This window comes from Portunus trituberculatus, chromosome 48 (genome assembly GCF_017591435.1).
Source record: "Portunus trituberculatus isolate SZX2019 chromosome 48, ASM1759143v1, whole genome shotgun sequence".
NCBI classification, from domain to species: Eukaryota; Metazoa; Arthropoda; class Malacostraca; order Decapoda; family Portunidae; genus Portunus; species Portunus trituberculatus.
The window spans coordinates 21,465,923-21,485,922 of NC_059302.1; the positions used below are offsets into that span (position 1 = coordinate 21,465,923).

General features: G+C 40.5%; 1 protein-coding gene across 14 annotated transcripts in view; it reads left to right on the forward strand.

Moving 5' to 3' along the window:
- Window positions 1-20,000, forward strand: part of LOC123498926 — a 124,909-nt gene that overhangs the window by 3,403 nt on the left and 101,506 nt on the right. For 9 of the 14 annotated variants that reach the window (XM_045246473.1, XM_045246477.1, XM_045246478.1 and 6 more), the window contains exon 1: window positions 18,971-19,106. The exons of 4 other annotated variants lie outside the window; for them this stretch is intronic. The gene's annotated coding sequence lies outside the window, so the exon portion shown is untranslated. Of the gene's footprint in view, window positions 1-18,970; window positions 19,249-20,000 lie in introns of those variants that run through there. One more of the 14 variants, XM_045246474.1, reaches the window with a different exon arrangement.

The window sequence follows — 20,000 nt, forward strand, 5'->3', positions numbered from 1 at the left end:
TGTGTGTGTGGTGACCGCCTTGCTCTGTCGCTCTCCACTCGTGCACCAGGTGGCTGTCTATGAACGACTACACGTGAAAAGAATGTATTGCTAACGTGGGGTGACTCATATCCTGTTCCTTATTGGAGATTGTTGTTGTTGTTGTTGTTGTTGTTGTATCTTTAATGTCCTTATCATTTTATTTCTCTTTCTCATCTTTCTCATCCTCATTTTTCATCATCATCATCTTTTACTTCTTTTTCTTCTTCTTCTTCTTCTTCTTCTTCTTCTTCTTCATCTTCATCATCATCATCATCATCATCATCTTCATCTTCATCTTCTTCTTCTTCTTCTTCTTCTTCTTCTTCTTCTTATTATTATTATTATTATTATTATTATTATTATTATTATTATTATTACTTACTACTACTACTACTACTACTACTACTACTACTACTACTACTACTACTACTACTACTTCTACTACTACTAGCTACTACTATTATTCACCGTAATTGTGGTTATTTTTATTACCAGCATTAAGAACAATATAAATCGAAAAAATACGAAGGATCCTCATAAAATGTGTAGTAAAGAGAATAACAACACCTGCCGACTGGTCTTCATGATTGTACCTATTATAAGAACGCCTCAGGTGTTATTAGCTACCTTCTGCTGCTGCTGCTACTACTACTACTACTACTACTACTACTACTACTACTACTACTACTACTACTACTACTACTACTACTACTACTACTACTACTACTACTACTACTATTACTCTTACTCTACTCTATCACTCTTACTTACTCTTGCTCTTACACTACTACTCCACCTCTTACTCTTACTACTACTACTACTCTACTACTCTTACTCTTACTACTACTCACTCCACCACTACTACTACTACTACTACTACTACTACTACTACTACTACTACTACTACTACTACCACCACCGTTATCATTACTCTTACCACCACCACCATTACTACAGCTGCCACCACCACCATCACAACCACCACCACCACCACCACCACCACCACCACCACCACCACCACCACCACCACCAATACCACCACCAGCACCACCACCACCACCACCACCACCTATCTTACGCCACAGTACGCTCCTAAAGAGAAAGGCGACGAGAGGGAACGAGTGTGGGCGAGAGTGTGAGTTTGTTCTGAGTGCCAGGTGAAGGAGAAACTTAAGTGGCCCTCCTTCCCGCCGTCCCCTGTGAAGTGACCCATCAATGCTGACATCTTTTGACATGCTCGTTGTTGCTTTTATATTGATGTGCTTTTGTTGATCCGTTGCTGAGCGCTCGGGGATCCCTATTATATTATTGCTCTCTCACCACCACTATTTTCCAAGGCCACAGAGGTGATTAACTGAATTTTCAAGAGTGTTTCTCCAGTTGATAAATCTTGTCATTTGGCCTCTAGAACCGTAAAAAAAACACCTTAAGAATCGTTCTTCTTTCTTTTCAAGACTATTTTCCGAGGCCATAGAGATGATTAGCTTGGTTTTCAAGAATGTTTCTTCAGTTAATAATGTAGAAATTTTGTTACTCTGCCTCCTGAACCGTATAAAACACTTTAAAGAACTCGTGTATATTTAGATAGTCTTTATGACACAGTGGAGGTGAAGGACAGAAGTGTTTGAGAATACGAGCCTGGACTGGCACGCCACGTTCGTTATCGCTCGTCGATTGTTATTCATCTATATTTCATTTATTTTATCATTTATTCAGTCATGATTACCTTCGTTTTTATACATTTTAAATTTCTTTCCTTCTGTTTTTTGCTTTATTCTCATGTTTATTCTTTCTTCATCTCTTTAATTTTGCTTTTTCTTCTTTTCCTTCGTGTTTCGTCAATTTATCTTTATTTCATTATTTCCGAATTTTTGCTTAATTATTTATTTTTTTTATTCTTCTTTTCCTTTACTTTTCTTCCTATTGGCCTGTATTTATTTACGGTTCACCAATAAGATCATGAGTAAATCAATAGTATTATTGTTCAGTCTATACTACTACTACTACTACTACTACTACTACTACTACTACTACTACTACTAATAATAATAATAATAATAATAATAATAATAATAATAATAAAAACTAGGTAGAGCGAATTTAAAGTGTAGCTACTAAGATCAATAATTCTGGTGTGTGTGTGTGTGTGTGTGTGTGTGTGTGTGTGTGTGTGTGTGTGTGTGTGTGTGTGTGTGTGTGTGTGTGTACGTTGCGTGTGTGTAATTCATCGCGTCAGTAAGGATCAATATTACATCCCCTCATGCTCGTTCATGTTCTGAATCACCCTCTTGTGTTTATCCTTCCTTGTTTACATCACATTGGAGAAAAAAAAGAGCTAGATTCGCTATTTGCATGACTCGCTGTAGTTAACTCGCAGATTTACAAGCCTTTCCCCTACCTGAGCCTAAAGATTTTTTCTGGGCGTATACTTCTCTTAATCCTGAATCCACTAACCCTGATTGTAGTTCAAGGGATGAAGGAAATTGGTCCGTATTCTGAAACGATTCGCTCTCTTACCATCACTGCTTTCCAAACGCTCTAGTTGAAGATACTCATGCTTTTAATGGTATTGTAATGGGTTCTGGTGATGGATTGGCAGGATTTCTACTTAACCCCTTCATTACTGGAAGGCATTTATACCATAAGTTTTAGGTGTGATTAGACGATTTTACTGACATTAGGAAGAATCTATGGAGGTCAGAAGATTTATGGCCAGAATCTTCACTATTTCAATTCCCATATAAGTTTCTGAAGCTGTATAAAATCACGAATAGTAAGCAGAATGAATATGAAGACTCGTCATAGCACTGAAGGGGTTAATCAAAAGGAGAAACTATCATGAAAACTCGGGTAGTCGTCTCTCTGGCCTTAGAAAGTTACCGTGGTGAGAGAGTAAAATGTTTGTGAATAGGGGCGGAAGGCAGGTAGGGATGAAGGGACGCTCGCTTAAGGCGGTGTCACACTAGCACTTTTTCCGTCGATTAATGCGATTTCGTCGATTTTTCAACGTTCCGCACGAACTTATCGCATGAATTTGTCAGACGATAGGGATCGTTTCCGTCTGCAAATTTTCCGCCTTTGTTTACATACCAAGACCAAGACCACAAGACTTGCCGCGTCTCCTCAACCTGCTTCTACGTGCATTGGTTCTACCACTAACCATGAACGCATCCATGCACGCTTTTTGGCTTGTTTAGCTCATCTAAGTTTCGTAATACACAGTATTACGTTCAGAGCAGCGTATCTTTGCCGCAGCGTGGCCTCCATGTTTGTGTTTACATTGTGTTGGCGGGAAGTGACGACGGAAAGTGACGACGAAACACCGTTTGTGTGTGACAGGCCGCACCAAAAATATTGTCGATTTTCTGAAAAACGACGGAAAAAGTAGACGGAAAAAGTGGTAGTGTGACACCGCCTTTAGCCTTCAATGCACGCTGGGTGATTGGGTGATTGCCGCGCCGCCTCCTCCCTCGCTTAAATGCATTATTATTTTTTTTTCCGATAGGGATACAAGAGATGGAAAATAAAAAGGAAGAGAGAATGAGAGATAGATTGACTGATGGAAGAAAAAGAAGAAGAAGAAGAGAGAGAGAGAGAGAGAGAGAGAGAGAGAGAGAGAGAGAGAGAGAGAGAGAGAGAGATTGACGTAATGAATAGTGGATAGCGATGATAGTGGAAGAGAGCAAGAATTCAGAGGGAGAGAGAGAGAGAGAGAGAGAGAGAGAGAGAGAGAGAGAGAGAGAGAGAGAGAGAGAGATGCAATAATGGTGAAAATGAATAAATAAATGAAGTATTGATGGACGCCATGCGACATTCGTTACATAACTTTTTTTTTCCTCAAGTAATACAAAACATGAATAAAAATGAAAAAAAAAATAAAGCAATTAATTGAAATAGATAACAAAAAAAAAAAAAAAAAGAAAAGAAACTCGTAATAGTGATGGAAGTTATAGTGATTGAATTTATCACGGGGAAAAATGAATTAATAAAAGAAAAATAAACACGACACATTTTTACTTCCTAAGAAAATTTTTATGCATGTATTTTCTGAATGACTATAAATGTGAAATATGAAAAGAATGTATTGATGATAAGATGAATAAATAAATGAATACTGATAAATGACTACTACTACTACTACTACCACCACCACTAATGATAATAATAATAATAGCAAATGACTGGTAAAATAAAAGAGAAAAAACAAAATAAAAGCTGAGGAGAATGAAGAAAAAGCTCGCCTAATTTCCCTTCTCTTATCAAAAAGTTGAATGGAAAATGGCTCCAGAGTTCCAATCTAGCCAGCCAATTTGCTTCCAGTGGGGCCTCGAGTCTCCTGCCGCAGTGGAACATTTGTGCAGTGTCCGCTTCTTCGCCTTCTTCTTCTTTCTTCTTTGTCTTTTTCTATTTCTTTTTCTTTATTTTTTCTTTTTTCTATTTATTTTTCTTCAGTTTTTTTGTTTCCTCTTTTTTTTTTTTTCTTTTTGTATTATTTTCTTTTTTTTGTTCCTCTTGTTGTTCTTCTTTTTTCTTCTTCTTCTTCTTCTTCTTCTTCTTCTTCTTCTTTTTCTTTTCTTCTTCTTCTTCTTCTTCTTCTTCTTATTATTATTATTATTATTATTATTATTATTATTATTATTATTATTATTATTATTATTGTTGTTGTTCTCCTCCTCCTCCTCCTCCTCCTCCTCCTCCTCCTCCTCCTCCTCCTCCTCCTCCTCCTCCTCCTCCTCCTTCTTCATCGTCGTCATCAACATAGTTATCTTTATTACAGTTTTAGTTATCATCATCATCATTATCATCATCAATTTAGGTAAGGTTTTGTTATGTTAAAGTTATAGGTTGGCCAGGTTAGGTTTCATTAGATATAGCTTTGGTTAGATTTGGTCACGGTTACATTTCAGTGCATTGCTTTACTTCCACCTGTCACGCCTTGCTCCTTCACAGAATATATACTGTTTTGACGCTCTACCTGCTTGTTTAGTCTTGAGCTTCAGGATCGTATTGAGAAACACTTTATTCTCTTACCACGACTATCTTCTAAGGCCACTGAGATGACTAGTCGGATTCTGAAGAGAGTATTTCCTTTTAATAACGCAGAAATGACGTTGATTTCCCACTACAACCATTAATACATCCTGTAGAACCCGTGTACCTTAATCCCCTTCAATACGAGGTTTATATTTTTACCTTGAGATTTGTGTACGATTAGGCCATTTTATTTACATTAGAAAGGGTCTATGGACGTCAAAAGATTAATGGGTACAGGCTTCACTATTTTACTCCCCCACATTAATTTCTGAACCTGTAGAAAATCACCAAATAGTAAGCTGAATGAATATGGAAATGAGTCATGGTACCGAAGGGGTTAAACTGGAACCTTTACAAATAGTGGAAACGTGTCGTGGAAGCGTTTTAGAATAGGAACCTTAGTGTCTAGCTTTCTCTTCCTCCCCTTACCTTCTTTCATCATCCTAACGTTATAATTGTTACTCTAATAGTTCACTGATCTGTGTACTTGCATGCTATTGCCTTCAAACGACACATAGCAAGAATAGCATCAGTTTTCTTCCACTTGGGTCAGGAAAGGCGGGCTGTGGGCGGGTTGCTCATGCCGGGAAAGCCTCTTAAGTCTTCCTCACCATGGCGTCTTTCTGATACCGAGCTGGCGTCACTCTGCACGTCTTGTATTGCCCCCTGAAGCCCGGAAAAAGATAGAGGTGTCGTATATAAAAAAGGTACAGAAACACTTTTTTTTTTTGTGTGTGTGTGTGAAACGTTGATATCATTGAGCTTAGTGTCTGATAACCGAGCTGGCGTCACACCGTATGTCTTGTATTGTCCCCTGAAGCCCAGAAAAGGAGAGGTGTCGTATATAAAAAAAAAAAAAGATACAGGAGCACTTTTTTTTTTTTTTTTTATTTATTTATTTATTTATTTATTTATTTTTTTTTTTTTTGAAAGGTTGATATTGAGTTTAGTGTTGGGTCGTCAAGGAGGGAAGAAAAGAAGGGAAAGTTTATTTCGAGGAATGTGGGAAAAAGTGATGTCGAAACTTTGCACTAAACTTCCGTGATTTGAAACGCTTGGTTCTTTTCCTTCTGAGTGTTTTCAAAAGTTTTTATTTGAGAGATTATTATTCTGGCTCTCATGGTGGTTCTCTCTCTCTCTCTCTCTCTCTCTCTCTCTCTCTCTCTCTCTCTCTCTCTCTCTCTCTCTCTCTCTCTCTCTCTCTCTCTCTCTCTCTCTCCCCACACTAATGATGCAGAACCGTTGTGTGAATGACTGCCCTTGTATTCACTTCTTCATCCTCGTATTCCTTTACATGAACCAGACGAGAGAGAGGCATGTTTGATATCCAAGAACTAGGTAGTGTGTGACTCTTCCACGTACAAACTATACACAGAAGAGGAGACAATGAGCGAAGTTCCATGAAGCACATCGAAAAACAAACTCCTGGAAAAACTATTTGCATACCTAACCAATAATGAGAGTGGATGCTTTTAACGATAGTAACTATAGTAAAGAAGAAAAGCTATCTTACGTTACTCTATTGTTTCTGTACCGTTCAATAAGAAAACGTTCGAGAAATAACGAGATTTAACCCCTTCAATACTGGGACACATTTTCACCTTGAGATTTGTGTACGATTAGACCATTTTATTGACATTAGGAAGTATCTATGGAGGCCAGAAAATTAATGGCCAGAGTCTTCACTGTTTTAATGTCCCCACACATGTTTCTGAAGCTGTATAGAATCACCAAATAGTAAACAGAATGAATATGGTAACGCGTCATGGTATTCAAGGATTTAAACGCAAAAACAAAGTTGCTTATTTGTAGTCCCGTTGAAAAGGCGTGAATTTGCAGCGAGGTTGTGGAGAGAGCATCGCATAAGTGACAGCAACAATAAACGTATCGCGGGCAGCCTTTTGTGTTGTGAACGGGGCTCGGCAAGAGGCGCTAGGCTATGCAGGGGAGGGAACAATGGATTGATAACCTGCCTATACCTGGAATGTGTGCCTGTTGAAAAGCTGCGAGAGAGAGAGAGAGAGAGAGAGAGAGAGAGAGTGTGTGTGTGTTTTAAACTAGTTTATGCTCGCTGCTTTTAACGTAATCAGTAAATCTCTCTTTAATGATTTACTGATAAAAAGAAACGGTATTCTCTCTCTCTCTCTCTCTCTCTCTCTCTCTCTCTCTCTCTCTCTCTCTCTTTTCACGTGTATTGATACCTTCCTTTCACCAGAGAGAGAGAGAGAGAGAGAGAGAGAGAGAGAGAGAGAGAGAGAGAACACATATCAATAAAAAAGGATAGAAATAGGCCCCAGTGCAAATGAATACATAACCATTACATCGGAACAATAATTGAAACGAGAACTGATAACATTTTTGCTCAGAGAGAGAGAGAGAGAGAGAGAGAGAGAGAGAGAGAGAGAGATGATAGAGAGAGATGATGCATGAAACTAAATAATATAGATGTATGGAATGAGGGATTAGAGTTGGGATGAAAGGGATGAAAGGAGAAGAAGAAGAAGAAGAAGAAGCAAAAGGAGAAAAAAAAAAGAAAAAGAGAATGAACAAGAGGAGGAGGAGGAGGAGGAGGAGGAGGAGGAGGAAGGATGAAAGTAAAATGGAAGGGAATAATTAGGAGGCATTTTTTAACATCCCGGAGTGTGGAAAGTTTTCTAAAGACTGAGAGAAAAACAGCACACTAATGGCTCCTCTTTTCTTTTTCTTTCTCTTTTTAATCTAATGGCATTTAAGCTGACGCGTTAAGCTAATTCCTCCATTGTCCTCTTTATGGGAGGTGTTTCTCTTTAATAAATGGACTCTCTCTCTCTCTCTCTCTCTCTCTCTCTCTCTCTCTCTCTCTCCAGGTAACACTGGCTCTGTGTACCTGTATCATAATCGCTGGCATTTTGTTGCACTTTGATCATTACAAGCACTAGATACCCTCCCGCCCGCCACCCGCTACCCGTCGCTCGCCACATGAGAGAGGCTTGCCCATTCCTTGTACTTTTCTCCATTGGCTGAAAGAGAAGAGAGTGATCGCTTAGTTTTCTATTCATGGCAGTATGGACAGTGATGGATGGGCTCCCGCTGATGTTGAAGTGCGCAGTGATAAGAGAATGGGTTGTTTACAGAAAACGTTTAGCTTGAGAGGAATACAAACATATGCTAAGAGTATAATTACTAAGGATTCTATTTTCAAGCGCTTCTCCGTCTTTCTTCCACTGTGCTCTTAATCCCTTCAGTACCAGGATTTTTGTCTTGAGGTTTGTGTACGATTAGACCATTTTATTGATATTAGGAAGAGTCTATGGAGGTCAGAAGATTGAAGGCCAGTCTTTACTATTTTAATCCCCCATATGAGTTTCTGAACCTGTATAAAACCACTAAATAGTAAGCAGAATGAATATGGAAACGCGTCATGGTACTGAAGGGATTAAAGATACTCTAATTAAAATTTTATGGGTTTGTAAAGGGTATCTTATGGTGCTGGTGACATTACTATGAGTTGTTTGTGAATCTTGACCTGAGACCAATGACTGTGTGTTACGAGTGGTGTGTGAAGAAGTTACTGGCAGTGAGGATGTCCACAAGTCTTTTATTACACCATGGTGACATACGAACATCTTGAATTTTTCCATGCGATGTTGCGTGAGAGGTCACCGTATGCCGATGAATCGCTGGTACATGTCACGACTGTCACAATGAAGCCCAACACACCCACAGCCACAGCACTGACTAACTTTGTAAGCTGGCAACTACGTAAGTGATACTTTTTTTTTTTGTTACTCTTGGCCAGCTTTCCCCTCTTACATAAAAAAAAAAAAAATTGAAGTAACGATCCCAAATGACTAAATGGATTGTAGGTTCACTGAAATTTGGTTAGATATCAGTTCAAAGAGAGTGAAGAACAAAATGTTGTAAATAAGTGCAGGAATAAGGTAGGTGCGTGATATCCTTGGAAGTGTACACAACAACAACAACGACAATAAAAACAACAACAAGCAACAACATTAGCAACAGGAGGGAGTTTTAACACATTTATCTCTCTTTCAGCTGAGTCTCGGACCTGCAGGGAACTAGCGAGTTTTTTTTTTTTTTTTTTTTTTTTTGGCCAGCTTTCTTCTCTTACCTAACAACAACAACAACAAGAGTGAGATTTCAAGACATTTATCCCTTTCCTTCTGCTAACTCTTTCAGACCTTAAGGGGGCTAGCAACCAAATGCCTCCCCCTTCCTTCTTTTTTTTTTTTTTCCTTTGGCCAGCTTCCCCTCTTACATAAAAGCAACAACAACAACAACAACAGTAGTAGTAACAGTTCCGTGTTGTGCTGACGTATTGGCAGCTTAATATGAGCAGCTAATGAGGCGCTACAAATAAATGACAGTAAATTATCGAAATTTTTATCATTCATGCAAATTGCCAAGCCACCTGTGAAAGTAAATTGGCCTCACTTTTTTTTTTCTTTTTCGTTTCTTCCACATTATTCGTTCATTTATTTGTTCGTTCGTTTATTCGTTTTTGTATTCACTGACCTTTTCTTTTTTTCTTTTTTTTCTTTTTCTTTTTCTCTTTCTTTTCCCTTTCTTTTTTCTTTTTCTTTTCCTTTTCTTTTCACATTATTTATTCACTTATTTGTTCGTTCGTTAGTTCGTTTTTTGTATACATTGATCTTTTCTCTTTTCTTTTTCTCTTTCTTTTCTCTTTTTTCTTTTCTTTTTTTCTTTTCTCTTTTCTTTTTCTTTCTCCTTTTCATTTTCTTTTGCCTTTGTTATTATTGATCTCTCACATCTACCTCCTCATCACGACCTTATCTTCCTATTAGTAAAGTTTTTTTTCTAGAGTTATTTATCTTTTTCTCGTGTAAACAATGCCAACCTGTTAAAGAGCAGGAGGAGGAGGAGGAGGAAGAAGAAGAAGAAGAAGAAGAAGAAGAAGAAGAAGAAGAAGAAGAAGAAGAAGATGATGATGAAGAAATAGTAGTGGTAGAAGAAGAGGAGGAGGAGGAGGAGGAGGAGGAGGACTAGCCTTGCTCTTTCAAGTCTTGTGTCTACTCTGTCATAATTTTTTCCACGTAATATTTTCTCCCTAAAGGTTATCTCCAGTTTCTGTCCCTGACTGGAACCTAAAGTGATCCAGCCATGCATTGTGTGTTCTGCTGTGTCTTCTTCTTCTTCTTCTTCTTCTTCTTCTTCTTCTTCTTCTTCTTCGTCTTCTTCTTCTTCTTCGTCTTCTGTTTCTTGTTGTTTTTGCTATTGTTCTTGTTCTTTTTCTTTTTCTTCAATTTCTTCTTTTCTTTTCTTTTCTTATTTTCTTCTTCTTCTTCTTCTTCTTCTTCTTCTTCTTCTTCTTCTTCTTCTTCTTCTTCTTCTTCTTCTTCTTCTTCTTCTTCTGTTGTCTTCGTCGTCCTCGTTGTTGTTTCGTTCTCTCTCTCTCTCTCTCTCTCTCTCTCTCTCTCTCTCTCTCTCTCTCTCTCTCTCTCTCTCTCTCTCTCTCTCTCTCTCTCTCTCTCTCTCTCTCTCTCTCTCTCTCTCTCTCTCTTTTATATACAATGATGCGATAATTGGTATGGAAGAGGCGCGTTATTTTAGCATTGTGAATGCATGCAATCTTAAAACCTAACCTCTGTAAATACTTAAAAATAATAAACACTATATACATATTTGTAATACATAGTGATATTTGTTAGTGTCACTGTCACTCACTACACATATGATGAAAAGTGTCACTGTCACTCACTACACATATGATGAAAAGTGTCACTGTCGCTCACTACACATATGATTAAAAGTGTCACTGTCACTCACTACACATATGATTAAAAGTGTCACTGTCACTCACTACACATATGATTAAAAGTGTCACTGTCACTCACTACACATATGATTAAAAGTGTCTCTATCACTCACATGGAATACAACATATACATATACGTGTCACTGTCACTTTCCATATATCACTCTCTATTCGAGCGTCACTATCGCTCACTTAGAATGATACCACTTAATCGTGTGTGTCACTGTCGCGCACTTCACACAGCCAAGTAGACCCCAGATGTACCGATGCATCGGTATCGGTATCGGAATCGGCGGTATCGGCCCATTTTTGGGTATCGGTATCGGTATCGGCTTATTTTATGCCGATACTTCCGATACCTAAAAGGAATTTACTACTTAGTGATATATTCGATATAAGATATTGATGATACCAAATTAATATAATACGGCGTATTAAGTTTCCGTGGTGATTACCGTATGTCATAGAATACTGTTTTCTGTGGTAATAAGCCACAACCTCTAAATTGGACGTGTATGAAACGCGTATAGGCTGAACTCCGGCATCCTGTCACACGGTCGGTCATGAGTCACCACGCATTCTCACTGTCTCTCAGTCAGACGCTGCTCCTCCACCCACACAAAGTTCACACAGGTGAAAAGCTTATGTTTTTAACTATAATCTAAGAATGTCAAACTTCAGATATTGAGAATCCAACAAAATGATTTGGTATATATATATATATATATATATATATATATATATATATATATATATATATATATATATATATATATATATATATATATATATATATATATATAGTTAGGCATTTTGCATTATTGTAAATAACAGCATATTCTTATTTGATTTATAATTAACAGTGCTAGTGGTAGCCTTTTCCAAGATATCATACTGGAATAGGTGGAAGCTCGAATTATATATGTATATTAATTTTAATGCAAGTTTAATTTTTGAGTTACTTGTGTTAACCTAAGGATGTAAAAATTCCATAACTAAGAAAGTAACGATTCTGTTTTGTAATCATGTGCATTGTGTATAATTTGTTGCATATTAATTATTTAAGATCATAGCAATACACTAGAAATTTAGAATAAACTAAACTTTTTCTATTTAATTGAAAAGATTAGGTGAAAGCTCATTTTTCTGAATTGGTCTACTAATGTCTAATGAATTAATATCAAAGGATGTCAGATTTAATTAAAGAGAAACATACACAACAAAATGAGTTTCTTTTGCTAATATTTTGTGTCTGTTTTACAATTTTAATAATTTTAAAAATATTTTTGATCGCCAAAATATCGTCAATAAAATTAATAATGAAAATGCACAAGACCAAATGGTCGCTAAAGGAGTAAGAAGTAAGAATTTAAAATAACTGACAAGAATCAGAAGACTGAGAAGATATTCATTCCAATTACTGAGTAATTTACCTTTGCAAATGGCTTCAAAAAGCTTCTAGAATTGCTCCTATTTCACAAACGTTCTCAGAAGGACTTACAGCATCCCCCAAAACAAAGCCTCCCATCTGATAACGCTCGCCGTCCACCAACTCATCCTGGTGTCCAGTGCAGTAATCACTATAGTAGTATCGGTATCGGTGGTATCGGTATCGGTAGCGGTGAGCGGTGGTATCGGTATCGGTATCGGAATCGGCCAAAATTTTGGTATCGGTACATCTCTAGAGTGATGAGCCAGAGCGGTGGGTGGGGAAGGTGACGTGGTACTGCAGGTCAAACACAGTTAGTAGGGACTCAAAGGCATTCTTTTTTCCCGGTGGGTTCAGGTCACCAAGAATTAACACATTATCGCACTGATGGACTGTCATGAGGTGATCAATGTTCTCTGTAATAAAACCAATCAATACAGTTCATTGCGTTGGAGGTCTGTAACAGCCCATACATAAAATGCCTCGTCTCCCGTCGCCTTTTATTTTGAATATTATCAACTCTAGATGTTCAGGGATGGGCGTATCCACAACTATGAGGTCTAGAGATGTTTTGTGACAGAGCAACGCCGCCACCTTGCGTTGACCGATCCTTCCTAATCCAGGTGGAATAACCCTGTATCCTGGCGTAGGTGGATGGTATATTGTCGTCCAGAAAGGTCTCTGTCACAAATACGAGGTCGGGCTTATTTGTACGGACGAACCTGTGCGTTAGTTCACCAACATTAGTGTGAAAACCACGCACGTTGGCCGACACAATGCGCAGTGCACTGTTGGTAGATGCGCGTTGCCTCATGGTGTTGTGGCGGGAAGGCAACGTTATACCCGAGGGTAGTTGATGCCGTGGGCGTGAGCCTGTGCGATATGGTGGTGACGTTCGGGTTGCTGGTTGGAGGGATGGGCGTGAGGCGGAGATCGCCAGGTAGCTCCTCTTATATGCGCAAGTGTTTCCTGGCTGCACAAGCGAAAAGCCTCAATTAAGTCCTGGTGCCTCCTATCAGCCAGAAGCTCACGACAAGTTTGCGATGTGTGGAATCGACCACTGCAATATTCGCACGTTAGTCTGTGTGACCCGGCCGATGACAGAATGAACACTTGTTCTGTCGCTGTCTTCCGTAACTGCCCTGATTCCCACCGGCAGGTCTGTCTCCAGGCCTGTCAGCACAGTTTTTCTGTCCCTGTCTGCGAGGGGGCGGCTGTTGATTCCTCACTTGTGGCTGCGGGGGCGGCTGGTTTGTCTCCTGCGAGAGATTCTCTCTCTCTCTCTCTCTCTCTCTCTCTCTCTCTCTCTCTCTCTCTCTCTCTCTCTCTCTCTCTCTCTCTCTCTCTCTCTCTCTCTCTCTCTCTCTCTCTCTCTCTCTCTGTAATAGATGAAAGTTAGCTCTATAATTGTTGTCTGTTGTGAAGAACGTTGACTGCATCTCTCTCTCTCTCTCTCTCTCTCTCTCTCTCTCTCTCTCTCTCTCTCTCTCTCTCTCTCATACTCCCATCCACTGTTACCGCGGATGGAGGCAATTGAAAGAGGATTAAAAGGAAAAGTTTAAACCTATATCACAGTCAGTCTGCAGGTGTGTGTGTGTGTGTGTGTGTGTGTGTGTGTGTGTGTGTGTGTGTGTGTTTGTTTAATTGGAAGGCTGTAGAGGTGTAGCAAAAGAATGGCAGAGTTAAGTCTGGCAGAGTGGATGGTGGTGACGTGTGTGTGTGTGTGTGTGTGTGTGTGTGTGTGTGTGTGTGTGTGTGTGTGTGTGTGTATGTGTGTGGGTGTATGTGTGTCAAAGTTTGGAATCCCAGTTATTTGAGCTTCACTGAATGTTTTCGTCTCTCTCTCTCTCTCTCTCTCTCTCTCTCTCTCTCTCTCTCTCTCTCTCTCTCTCTCTCTCTCTCTCTCTCTCTCTCTCTCTCTCTCTCTCTCTCTCTCTCTCTCTCTCTCTCTCTCTCTCTCTCTCTCTCGCTCTTATATGCTACTGTATCTCCTGTAACTGTTGTCTTATCTTTTCCTCTTATCTTGTGGGATTCTCTTCTGCTTCACTATACTTCATTTCCTTGAGTCTCTTTCTCGCCACTTTATCGCTCCTCGTATCGTGGCTCTACAATAAGTCTTGGCAAATAAGTAAATATAAAAAGGTAAAAGAGAATTAAGAAGTGGAAATACTTAGAAAAGAACATTTATGATCATAGTAATAATTGTAGTAGTAGTAGTAGTAGTAGTAATTGCCAAGAACTTCTAATCCCTGTCCATATTGCCGTTTAATTATCAAACTTCCTGCAGCTGTACTTTTGTGATTCCAGTGAGCCAGCCTTGTTCTGGGGATCCTCAGCAGAGATGTGTTGTGTAGGGCGGGTGGGAGGTGGGCAGGTAGCTAGCTAAGGAACGAGTAGATGGGTCAATAATAATACTGCGTTTATCTTCGCCTGTGTAACATTTTTCCTCAAGTCCTGCGGTGTGGTGCCTGGAGTTTCGCACAGCACAGAAGTAAGGGAAGTCACTGGGATAATAAGATAGAAAAATAACCAGAACGTGAGCCAAGATATTACGGTAGATGGACAGTTGCAGTCAAGAACAATGCTCGTTTAACATTTTTCCTGAAGTCCTGCGATGTGGTGCCAATCCCGTGCAACACAGAAGTAAGGGAAGAGTCACTGGGATGAAAAGATGAACAAATAACCAGAACGTGAGTCAAGATATTTCTCAGACAAGAGAGAAAAGGGAACGTGATGAGCAGTGACAAGGAGAGGGAACAACACAGAGGCAGGAGTAGTAGGAGAAGGAGGATTAAGAGGAGGACAGGGAGGAGGTGGAAGAGGATTAACTATATGAGAGATTGGAGAACTTGTGGACTTATGATTGACGGAGAGCACTAGAACACTGAACACTGTGGCTGTAATTGAAGCAGGCGAGGCAGGCTATACGTGACTATTGTAAGTAGATGACCTGGCTGAGAGAGCGACAATCTTACATCACCTGACGACTGATAGCGTCCCACCAGACCAGAGGCATTCCATTGACGACCACCTCAGCACAGTGGTAATGAGAGTGGCAGGTTACTCAATATTTATGTAAGAGGGAAAAGCTGACCAAGGACAACATTAACCCCTTCAATACTGGGACACATTTTTGCTTTGAGATTTGTGTACGATTAGACCATTCTATAGACATTAGGGTCTATGGAGATCAAAAGATTAATGGCCACTGTCTTTATATACCCCTACATAAGTTTCAAAAGCAGTAGAAAATCAACAAATAGCAAGCAGAATGAATATGGAAACGCGTCATGGTACTCAAGGAGTTAAACGAAGAAAAGGCCTACTTATTCGCCAGTTCCCTTGCAGGTCCGAGAGTTAGTTAGCCAAAAAAAAAAAAAAAAAAAAAAAGGATAAATGTCTTGAAACCTCTCTCTTAAATTAAGTCAAATCATGGGAAGTTGGAAATACAGAAGCAGGTATGGAGTTCCAGAGTTAACCAGGGAAAGGAATATGAATGATTGAGAGTACTGGTTCACTCTTCCAATAATAAAAAGCTACTCAAAACTGCTTTATTCCCTCTCAGGACAACATGGCGTTAATCAAATGGCTTTCCTGATGTCTAAGAGGTTTTATCTTGTCTCGTATTGTATTACCGTAACTGAAGGGTTTATGTTGTTCCGTTACTCATTTATTACTAGTGTTTTTTTTGTTATTCTCTTGCGTTTAAGATGATTTTTTGCTTCGTAGGAAATTAAGGAGTTAAAAGTCTATCTGGGTATATATGATCTACAGCTCTCTCTCTCTCTCTCTCTCTCTCTCTCTCTCTCTCTCTCTCTCTCTCTCTCTCTCTCTCTCTCTCTCTCTCTCTCTCTCTTAAGGATAAAACGAAAAAAAAATTTGCTTCATATTTTTAAGGGAAACAACTATTTTTTTGAGTTTCAACTATTTATTTATTTATTCATTTATTAGTTTTATTATTCTCTAAACGCTCTTCCCTCTCATTCATAGCCGAGCCTAGTCATTTCATCCTGCGGGGAGGAACTGCACGCGTGGCCCCAATTAGCCCCGTGTCGCCTGGGGGTTGGAGTGTGTGTGTGGGGGAGGGGCAGTGCTGAGTAATGGGCGAGGTCACGGTCTGTCCCGGGGGAGTACTGGCCGCTCAATCTAGGCTACTGTTCTTTGTTTTTATCTGTTGTTACACTGTGTTAGAATGTGGAATGAGAGTGTTTGATCAGGTATCGCTACGTATAATGAGTTTAGATAGTTAAACCTGTGTTTCGCTTAGTGTGTGTTAGATTTGATATGCTCAATGGAGACTACCGGTTTTTTTTTTTCAGCGTTTTTACCTGGTGTTACACTGTGGCCGTGTTAGAATGTGGAGTGAGCATATTTGATTAGGTATACGAATGTTGACTTTCATTCATTCATTCTTTCTTTCTTTCTCTCATTCTTGCATTCATTCTTTCTTGCTTTCATTTTTCTTTCTTTCATTTATTCTTTCTTTTTATCTATATCTATCTATCCATCCTTCTTTCTTTCGCCCTTTCATTCTTTTTTTTCTTTCTTTAAGCATAACGAGACAACATTTTCTACTCATTTCATTACATATCTTTTCATTTTATTTATTTTTTGTATGGTTCGCTGATCTCCATGACGCAAAAAGAAAGGAAGTCAGGTTAGTTGCACGTTGGCAGCGGTGTGGCAATGCTGAGAGTAATTATTCCAGGGCTCTTCTCCAGCCCACCGCCTCAGGAAGTCAAGAGTAATTTCATCTGCTCTTTCAGTCTCTCAGCCCGCGAGCAATCTTCCTAATGTAGCCTTGTAATGGTGCAGTGAGGGTGTTGTATTTACTGAGCTTTCCTTATACACACTCACACATACAGGAAGACACACACACACACACACACACACACACACACACACACACACTCACACATACAAGAAGACACACACACACACACACACACACACACACACACACACACACACACACACACACACCTGTGTGTGGATAGGCCTGGTCTCAGGCCTATCCGAAGATCGGAAACAATGAGCTCTGAGCTCGTTCCGTAGGGTAACGTCTGGCTGTTTCGTCAGAGACTGCAGCAGATTAAACAGTGAATTACACTCACTCACTCACTCACTCACTCACTCACTCACTCACTCACTCACTCACTCACTCACTCACTCACTCACTCACTCTCTCTCTCTCTCTCTCTCTCTCTCTCTCTCTCTCTCTCTCTCTCTCTCTCTCTCTCTCTCTCTCTCTCTCTCTCTCTCTCTCTCTCTCTCTCTCTCTCTCTCTCTCTGTGTGTGTGTGTGTGTGTGTGTGTGTGTGTGTGTGTGTGTGTGTGTGTGGGAGGGAGGGAGTAAGTGAAGTGAAGTGAGGTGAGTGGCAGGGGGAAGAGTAATACTGACGCGTGAGGCGAGGTATTGGGTGGAGATGAAAGGAGGAGGAGGAGGAGGAGGAGGAGGAGGAGGAGGAGGAGGAGGAGGAGGAGGAGGGGTCAGAAGACTGCTGAAAGATGTATGTCAGGATGTGTGGTATGGATGAGAGGAGAATGGTGGAACTTGGAAAAGGAGGACGGGGAGGGGGAGGAGGAGGAAACAGGAAACAGGAAAAAGAGAGCGTCCATGTTGCATAATTGAAGAGGATGAAAGGAATGCGATGCAGAGAAAGAGAAGGAAGAAGAAGAAGAAGAAGAAGGAGGAGGAGGAGGAGGAGGAGGAGGAGGAGAAGGAGGAGGAGAAGAAAAAGATAAAAAAGAATAAAAACTATAAAATGAGAAACAATGACAAAATGAGAACGAGAGAGAGAGAGAGAGAGAGAGAGAGAGAGAGAGAGAGAGAGAGAGAGAGTCACTGTGATAATAAAAGATAAATAACCAGAACGTGAGTCAAGATATTTCACGAACGAGAGAACCGAGAGAATGTGATGAGCAGTGACAAGGAGAGGGAACAACGCAGCAGGAGGAGGAGGAGGAGGAGGAGGAGGATAAAGAGGAGAAAGAGGAGAAGATTTAACTTTATGACAGAGATGAAGAAAGCTAAGGAAACAAGGTGAACAATAATGAGAGAGAGAGAGAGAGAGAGAGAGAGAGAGAGAGAATAAAAGTAAAATAAAAAAATAACTAATGAATGATAAATGACGACAGAAAAGTGAAGGAGATGATGAGAAAGAGAGAGAAAAGATTAGTATGATATGAAGAAGAGGGAAGAGGAGAAGGGAGACACATTAGTAGATGAAAGAAGGGAGAGATAATGAAAGAACAAAGGAGAGAACGGAGAGAGAGAACATGGATAAAGAAGGAAGAGATGAAAAGAGAGAAACAAGAGGAGGAAGAGAAGAAAAAGAGGAAGGAAAAGGGAATGACAGCAATAGGTGAGAGATCGAGAAGAGGAGATAATAGGAGAAGGAGGAGGAGGAAAAGGGGAAGGAAGAAAAAGGAATGACACAACAATAGGTGAGAGATAGAGGAGTGGAGATAGGAGGAGGAGGGTGGAGATGACAGGAGGAGGAGGAGGAGGAGGAAAAGAGGACAGAAGGAAAAAGGGATGACACGGCAATAGGTGAAAGATAGAAAGAGATAACAGAAGGCATTGCACTCTTGTCGTCCGTGTGCCGCAGTGCCGTGGTAGGTGTGTGGCACTAACTCGACCCTGCAGTATGTCTAACCCCCCCAACCCACCTACAACCCCCGCCAGTGCCTATCTGAGAGCCACCCAGCACGAGCAGGCAGTGGCAGTGTGCCTGTGTGCGCTCACCACAACCAGTCCAGCAGGCAGTCAGTATGCTCTGGACTGTGGCTGAGAGAGGACGTGTGCGCGCGGAGCTCCTCGGTGGCGCAACCATGTGACGTCCTGGTATTGTGATCGTGCCTCCCGTCCTTCTTCCTCTTCCCGCTCACTCCGCCGCGTCCCCTCACCCATCACCGCTAGCGAACGTGACTCGCGCGCGTCCTGTGAAGTCCTGTGGGAGCTTTGTCCCAGGATATCCCGTTTAAAGGTATTTGACTCACCAAAGCTTAGCGGGTGCCTCTCCCTCTCCCACCTCGGCCATTTACTTCGCGGAGGAAAGGAAAAATACTCCAGACAGAAAATGATACGCAAAAATCATGTAGTCCTTTTTTCCGCCACCGTGCGTCAGACGTGGAAGCAAAATCTGCCGCGCCACGATAAGACCGTTTGTGAGACGTGAAAAGTGAAGGCAGGAGAGGATTGCAGCTACAGAGAGAGAGAGAGAGAGAGAGAGAGAGAGAGAGACACCTGTATTCTGTAAACATTTGCTCTCTCACCATCACTGTTTTCCAAAGGCTCCAGTTGAAGATACTCGTGTTTTTATGCTTCTGTTGATAGATTGGCAAGATTTCTAGTTTATTATAACGAGAAACTGTCTTGAAATCCCAGCTAGTTGTCTGTGGCCTTGGGATATTGTCGTAGTGAAAGGGGGGAAGGCGTTTCTGAATACGAGAGAGAGAGAGAGAGAGAGAGAGAGAGAGAGCAGATCAGATATACTCCCTTAAATTTCTACCCTCCTCTCTCTCTCTCTCTCTCTCTCTCTCTCTCTCTCTCTCTCTCTCTCTCTCTCTCTCTCTCTGGGTGAAGGAAGAGGGAGGGAAAGTAGAGATAAGCACCATTTTTAATATTCCGTCTCTGTAATGAAGGGAAAGTAATGCAGGAAGAAACTGGAAATATACATAAACTCTCTCTCTCTCTCTCTCTCTCTCTCTCTCTCTCTCTCTCTCTCTCTCTCTCTCT